Source organism: Silene latifolia, chromosome 5, assembly GCF_048544455.1.
Source record: "Silene latifolia isolate original U9 population chromosome 5, ASM4854445v1, whole genome shotgun sequence".
Taxonomy (NCBI): domain Eukaryota; kingdom Viridiplantae; phylum Streptophyta; class Magnoliopsida; order Caryophyllales; family Caryophyllaceae; genus Silene; species Silene latifolia.
The window spans coordinates 72,734,153-72,742,420 of NC_133530.1; positions in this window are offsets into that span (position 1 = coordinate 72,734,153).

The following is an 8,268-nucleotide window of genomic DNA, read 5'->3' on the forward strand; positions in this document are numbered from 1 at the left end:
AAATCCCAAGTCTGTAACCTTTTGTTTTTTGTTTCCTTGCTTTTTGTAAAGCTTTGGTAGGTAGAGTTTAGGCTATCCTTGTGGGGACGGCCGTCGTCTGTACTCTCCTTGCAATTATTTTCAGTAAAGTTTTATCTTTTCGGTCCTCGGCTTGGCCGGGACTTTGATCACGATCCTTTACTTATCTTCTTGCGTTATTAATTGAGTGCCTTCGTTTTTACCGTCGGCATGGCCGAGGCAGTTAGAATGCATATCTCAAGCGTGTAACGTCTTTAGCATTTCTTCTAGCGCACGGTCATTGTATCCCGTCGCTCTCGGCTAAGGCCGAGGTAATCGGGGTTATGGCTCGATAGCAATTCTTCTAGCGTGCACGGTCATTGTGTCCCCGTCGCTCTCGGCTAAGGCCGAGGTAATCGGGGTTATGGCTCGATAGCAATTCTTCTAGCGTACCGGTCATTGTGTCCCCGTCGCTCTCGGCTAAGGCCGAGGTAATCGGGGTTATGGCTCGATAGCAATTCTTCTAGCGTACCGGTCATTGTGTCCCCGTCGCTCTCGGCTAAGGCCGAGGTAATCGGGGTTATGGCTCGATAGCAATTCTTCTAGCGTATCGGTCATTGTGTCCCCGTCGCTCTCGGCTAAGGCCGAGGTAATCGGGGTTATGGCTCGATAGCAATTCTTCTAGTGACCGCCTGGTGGCAATTATGGATAGGACAAACACTTCGATGGAAAACTTGGGTGATTCATTTGCTTGTTATGATCGTGCGTTGGGGTGTCCACAAGGGGTTGGACACCTCCGCCGCTATACAAAGTATTTCTTTAAGTTATCGGTGTTCCAATGGCTCATCAAAGGCACACCTTCCATATGCCTGCCCCCGGTATGTGCCCGGCCTCATCTCTTCCACCACTTTGTAGGGACCTTCCCAGTTGGCCGTCAGCTTACCATGAATATTTCCTTTGTTGGTGGCAGCCGACTTCCTTAGGACTAGGTCTCCCACTTTTAGGTCCCTTTTGTGGACTCTTCGGTTGTAGGCTCTTTTCATCCGGCTTTGATATCGCCAAGTTGAGGCGTCTTTGTATCTCGGCTTTCTTCGACCAGGTCTAAGGAAGCTCTCGGTGCCTTCCTCGTTTTCAATCGGGTTAAAGGTAGTCGTTACGAATGTTGGCACCGCCGCTTCAATTGGTAGGATCGCCGGGAACCGTAGACTAAGTGGAAGGGGTGTACCCCGTTGCTTCTTTTCCGTGGTCCGAAGGGACCCAGACGCCGGTAGTTCATCGGCCCACCTTCCCTTAAGGTCTTCAACTGTCTTCTTCAAACCGTTGAGGATTGTTTTGTTGGTCCGCCTCCGCCCGTTGCTCGTGGGTGGCAGACGGAGGAGTATGCAAACTTGATGCCAAGCTCTTCTAACCAGTTCATTATCAGTCGCTCCAAAACTCTCGGCCGTGGTCAAATACCATAACTTGGGGTAATCCAAGCGAGTTACAACATTTTCCCAGCATTACCTTTCGACGGCCGCCGTGGTCTTCGCAAGTCATCGCTACTGACTTCAACCCATTTGGTGAAGTAATCAACGGCGACGATCAAGAACTTCCTTCCTCCGGAGGCCGTTGGGAACGGCCCTAGCATGTCCATCCCCCACTGTGCGAAAGGAAGGGGACTAAGCACCGGTTGTAGGTCTCGGAGGGTGCGTGTATCGGGGCATGCATCCGACGGTTCGCGCACTTCTTGGTCTTTGTTCTCGGAATCTTGAAGCATGGTGGGCGAAGTAGCCGGCTCGGAGAGCTTTGTGGGCTAGTGTTCTTGCCCCCATGTGGTGTCCACAGATGCCTTCGTGAATCTCTGTCGATCGATTCTGCGTCGGTTACTGGACCGACACACTTCAAGAGTGGTCTTATTACGGATCTTCTGTACAGTTCTCCTTCGAACACCAAGTACCTGGCGGCGATCCTTTTTATTTTGGCCGAGGGATTGCGGTCCTCCGGCAATTCACCGGTAAGTTTGTATTTCATTATCGGAGTCATCCACGTTGTCTCGGTCTCTATGTTGCCCACCATGCCGACGGTCTCGGTGATGCTCTTCGCATTCTCGATATCCACCAAAGACGGTTGGTGACATTCTTGATGGTTGAGCTGGCGAGTTTGGAGAGAGCGTCGGCTCGGTTGTTCTCGGATCTGGGAACGCATTGGATTTGGAAGGACTTCAATTTCGCTATGTCGGCCTTTACTCTCTCTAGGTACCTTACCATTCCGTCGTCCCGAGCCTCAAACTCCCCCTGATTTGGTTAGTAACCAACAAAGTGAGTCCTGTCTTCAACACAATGTGTTCTCGCTCCCAGTGACCCTAGCTAGCTCGACTCGGTTATCACCGCCTCGTATTCGGATTCGTTGTTCGAGGCCGAGAAGGTGAATTTCAAGGCGTACTCAAACTCGTCCCCGTTTGGGCTGATGATAAGGATGCCGGCTCCTGAGCTGTTCGTCGTGGAGGAGCCGTCGGTGTAAACCTCCCATACGCCTGGGTTTGGCTTTTCTTGATATGTGCATTCGGCCAGGAAATCTGCAAGTGCTTGCCCCTTTATCGAAGGCCTTGGTTTGTCGAATGCCGAAGCCGGAGAGTTCTCGCCCATTTGATGAGCTGCCGGATTGTTCGAATTTTTCCAAAGCTTTCTCCAATGGCTGATCGGTTAGGACCGTCACGGGGTGTGCGTCGAAGTAGGGTTTTAACTTCCTCGTGGCAACGACGACGGCGAAGGTTGCTTTTTCAATTAGTGGGTAATTTCTCTCGGCGGGCAGCAGCGTATGGCTGACAAAGTAGATTGGAGTCGTTGTTGCTTGTCCTCTTCTCGACGATCACAAGATCGACCGTGGCCGAGGTAATGCTATGTATAGGTATAGCGTCTCCCAAGATCGGCCGGACAGAGTTGGGAGAGTCGAAGATGAGCTTTCAGTTGCACGAAAGGCGTGCTCTGTTCCTCCCCCAGTGAAGTCTTTATTCCCCTTCAACACTTTGAAGAATGGGGTGCTCTTGTACCGACCGAGAGATGAAACGGGCGAGAGCCGCCATTCTCCCGGTTAGCATCATAACCTCTTTTCGATTCCTTGGTTCCGACAGGTCTAGGATTGCTTGGATTTTGTCTGGATTTGCATCAATGCCCCGGCAGCGACAAGTACACCGAGGAATTTACCCGGACACCGAAGTTGCATTTCATTGGGTTGAGCTTCATCTTGTATTTCCTTAGTGAACAAAATGTTTCGTGTAAATCGGCCAGTGCTCATTGTCGGACTTGCTTTTCACAATAGCATCGTCGACGTAGGCCTCAATGTTTCGCCCTTTTTGATTTTGAAACACTTTGTCCACCAGCCTTGTATACGTTGCGCCGGCGTTTTTCAAACCAAACGGCATCATTTTGTACATGTATGTGCCGCTAGCGGTGATGAATGCGCATTTAGGCATGTCTTCCTCAGCCATGAATACCTGGTGATACCCTGAGAAGGCGTCTAGCGGGCTCGGCATGGTGTAGCTGCCGTGGCGTCGATCAAGCTATCTATTCGAGGCAAAGGGTAACAATCTTTGGGGCATGCTTTATTAAGTTGGGTAAAGTCTACACACATTCTCCATGCCCCTGATGATTTCTTTACCATCACAACATTGGCTAACCACTCGGGGTAAGTGCAAGGCATAATAAAGCCCGCCGTAAGTAGTTTATCTACCTCGGCTTTGATGGCCTCATCTTTCTCGACTGAGGAGTTCCTCATCCTTTGCTTGACGGGGGCGGCGGTGGGGAGTACGTTCGGCTTGTGAATAATTACCTCCCGGCTCACGCCTGGCATCTCGGCCGCTGAGTAGGCGAAGACGTCCTTATTTTTCCTTAGCGGGTCCAGGAGTTCGCTCTCGAATTTTGGTTCCGTGTTAACACCGACGGTCACGGTGCGGCTGGGTCAATCTCCACCTCCCTCTGTCTCTCGCTCCTTCAACCATGCGATGGTTCGGTCGTTCTCGGACCTGGGAGTGTGCTGTATCTGGAAGGATTTTAATTTTGAAGCGACGGCTCTCACCCTCTCTAGATACCTTGTCGTCCTATGGTCCCGAGCCTTGTGCTCTCCTTTGATCTGGTTGGTCAATAAGAGCGAATCTGTTTTCACCATGACATGCTCCGCCCGGCGGTTCGCTAGCCCGACTCGGTTATTTCGCCTCGTACTTGGATTCGTTGTTTGAGGTCAAGGAGGTAAGCTTCAAGGCGTGCTCGAACACGTCTCCGTTTGGGCTAAAAATAACGATGCCGGCTTTCGAGCTATCCGTCGTGGAAGGGCCGTTGGTGTGTATCTCCCATACGCCGGGTTCCTTCTCATTCTTCGAGGCGAGCTTATGTGCTTCCCCCCGGTCCGAGACGTATATCAATGTCAAGGCCCGGATGGATATTACGGAGTCGGTTTCACTCAAAGTGACCCGGCCTATGAGAACGTTGTGGGCAGACGTGCCGTCGATAACTATAAATTCAGACATAACATTCCTGGCTGCAGTTCCCTCGCCGAACCTCACCGGCGGTCCCGACCGACCCTGTGGGTACCAGGCCGACCCAGAAAAAGTCAGCGGGTTGGTGCAGGGGCTCAAATCTTCGACTCTCAGACCGAGGCTGAGAAAGCATTCTCTGTACATAATGTTTGTGTAGGCGCCTGTGTCAATCAGGCACCTCTTCACCAAGTGGTTGGCTATGTCCAGGTGGACCGTAAGTGGGTCGCTGTGAAGAGCGACGACTCCCTCGTAGTCCTTCTTCCCAATGGTCATATCGGGGATATTGGAAGCGGGGGTGGCTGTGTTGGGCACAAAGTTGATGGTCTGACACGGTTCATTCAGGTGCCGTTTGTGCCCATGAGCGGACCCACCATTCTCGTTGCCCTCGATGATAGCATGGATTACTCCTATCCGTTCAAAGACGGACTTGCTATGCGACCCGCCGGCATCTGGTTTTTGGCCTCCGGCAACATATTTGCCGAGGCTCCCCTTTCGGATCAGTTCCTCAATGGCATTCTTCAGATGTCGGCAGTCGTTGGTTAAGTGACCGGTGTGGCCGTGGTACTCACAGTACTGGCTCGTGTCACCGTCACTCCTCGGCCTAGGGGGTCTTTCCCACTTCTGGCCCTCGTTCTTGCTCAACGCGAAGACCTCGGCGGCCGATACGACTAGGGGGGTGTGATCATCGTACCGTTTTTTGTAATACGTTCCCGAGCTCCCCCCGGCATCCGCCGAGTTCTGTTTCCTGGCAGATTTGTCCGACCGTGACCTATTATTCTCACGGCGTCTTTCATCGGACCGTGACCCGTTGTTGTCACGGCGTCTTTCATCCGGGTTGTCCTCCCGGCGGCTCTTCTTTTCTGAGTGCTCGGCCTCGCTGGGGCCTACCCAGGTCTTGTGATAGTCTTCTACCTTGATGGCCTGGTCGGCCATCTTCCTAGTGGCGTCCAAGTTCAGGCCTCCGCACTTGATGAGCTCGTTTTTTAAGTCTCCCCTTGGGAGGCCTTTCATTAGCGCGAAAGCCGCCAATTCGGGATTAATTTCTCGAATCTGCTGGACCTTTCCGTCGAACCTCTTCACATAGCTTCGCAGAGACTCGCCCCCCTCCTGTTTGATAGTTAGGAGGTCCGATGTCTCCACGGCCCTTCTCTTGTTGCAAGAGTACTGGGCTAGAAAGGCGTCTCTTAGGTCGGCGTAATAGTATACCGAGCCGTCGGGAAGCCCTTTGTACCAACTTTGAGCCATCCCATGCAAAGTTGTTGGGAAAACTCGGCACCAGACCTCATCGGGCTGCTCCCATACCGACATGTAAGACTCGAAAGCCTCAGCGTGGTCGGCTGGATCACTATCTCCTTTGTATGATAGGGGTGGCAACTTGAGCTTAGTTGGCGCCTGGACTTCTAGGACGTAGGCGTTGAGGGGGTCGACCCCGACCACGTGTCGAACGACACGCGGCGATCGGCTCCTCGCATTCCTAATCCGGCTCCTCTCCTCGTAGTGGGAAGGACTCCTTCTTCGACTCGGACTTCTTCTCCAACTCTGCTGAGTCGGACTCCTCTGGCTCCTTTGGGGTAAGCCTCGTTCGTGCTGCGGGGACGCTGTCCTCCCACGAGCGCGGGAAGGACTTAGGTCTACCACGCCCACTTTGGGCTCCCAGCGACTTGACCGGGTCGCCTCTCCTAGTGCTCCGTTCAAATTTCTCGAGTCACATTTTGGGCCCCGGTCTCGGACGGTTTCCGCCGCTCTTGTCGGCGTGATGTGTGAGCGGGCGTATTACTAATTAGGTCCAGGACCATTTTCAGTTTTGCTATGTCAACCACATGTCCCATGATGGTGACCTGGTTGGTCGGGCACGGCGTGTCCGTATTATTGGCATCCCGAACTCCGGTTGGATTACTCGCCGGTGGAGGGTCGCGACTCGAGAATTGTTGAAGGTATCATCTTGGTAGAATGGGGTTTCGTCGGTCACGACTGCGTCTTGTTGTTTCGACATCTTCTTAGCTTTTTGGGTGGGTTTTTGTTGTTTTTTTTTTTTTTTTTGGTTTGTTTGGGAATGAATGTGACTAGCTTCTAGTAGCGACTCCCCACAGACGGCGCCAATTGTTCCGGGCGTAATTCCAGAGCAAGTATTGTTTACCACCCGTGGCTTGTAGAATGATGTCCTTGGTTGAATCCTTCTTGTCTTTATCGTTCCTCTCGGCCTCTCCTGCAACAATGAACGAACTGAGGGCTTGGCTTTGTGCCAAGCGTACTCACTCCGACGCCCAAGTCAGTAACTTAGAGAGGTAAGTTGTTACTTGGCTGAATGTATATTATAGAGAGATGAGGAAGATAATACCAGATGAATAGTGTTTCTTAGGTTAAGTTGTGTGTCCTTTCCTCAATGAGGGTTGAGGAGTATTTATAGACTTTCACCTTTTGTCACGTAGTGGCCAAGTGGCCAAGTGGCTAGCAGGTGGAAAGACTGATCTACCCCTCGGCCGAGGGACCTATGTCAGGCCGGCGGGCCCTGTTGCCTCACCGCCGAGGGGTCCTGGATATGAGTACGCGGATATGTGTCCCGGCTGGTAGGTTGCCATGCCGAGACCCAGGCTGACAGGCCGATGGGCTGCATCGGCTAGGCTGTCTAGGTCGTTGACTTGCTGTGGATGTCTTTGACCTTGCTCAATATGTTGACTTGGTCAGCGGTGCAGAATATGCCCCATCAATACATTTTTGGAATAACCGAAAATAAGGAAATTATACTCTCTTATTTTCGGATATGGGCCGGAAATTAAAAAAAGGAAAATCTACCCTAATTGCTCAACCTACACGGTTTATAGGTAGATTAGGAGTAGCTTTTTCTAACCTAATTTTTCCATCTCATTCTTGTCTCCATCTCATCAGAACAAAAACACAAAACCCTAATTTTACAGAAAGTTTGAGGGATCGATTCTAGCAAAATCAAAGGGCATTTCTCATATCGTCTTGGGTGCAACTGATAGGAGAATATCATTGCGATATTGTTCATAGGCCATTAAAGCTAGGACCGAAGGTTATTTCTTAATCCTTTACGTTTTGTTTATGCAATTTAATTTTATGACTCGTAATCATCACTTTATAATTCGTTATAATCCTTATATTTAAAGGGATGCATACAGATAAATCCCACACCAATATGAAAGACAACGCGGGACTATCTAGCAAAGTGCCAGTATGAAAGACAATGTCACAAATTTGTTGCAGACTGTGAAGAAACCCAAAGTCCCACATGTGAGAGGTTGTCCCACATCGATAAAAGAGGAGAAGAATTACCACTTTATAAGTCAAGGGGCTACTCCCTTTATCGCCAATTGGTTTTAGAGTGGAACCCTCTTGGGCCTGCGTTGTGGACTCTTTCTCCTCCGTTTGGGTGCGGCTCAGGCCCGTTGTTGAATTTAACATGGTATCAGAGCCTATGGCTAAAGACCTGGGTTTTATGGGCCAAAATTTGCAGTCGGACGAGCAAAGTAGCTCAGTTGAATTTGTCCGATCTGAGTTAATACTGGGCCATGTTTGCAGCTGGACGAGCAAAGTTGCTCAGTTGAAATTTGTCCAGACTGTGTGAAAAGTGGGCCTCACATGTGAGGGGGAGTGTGAAGAAACCCAAAGTCCCACATGTGAGGGTTGTCCCATATCGATAAAAGAGGAGAAGAATTACCACTTTATAAGTCAATGGGCTACTCCCTCTATCGCCAATTGGTTTTAGAGTGGAACCCGCTTGGGCCTGCGTTGTGGACTCT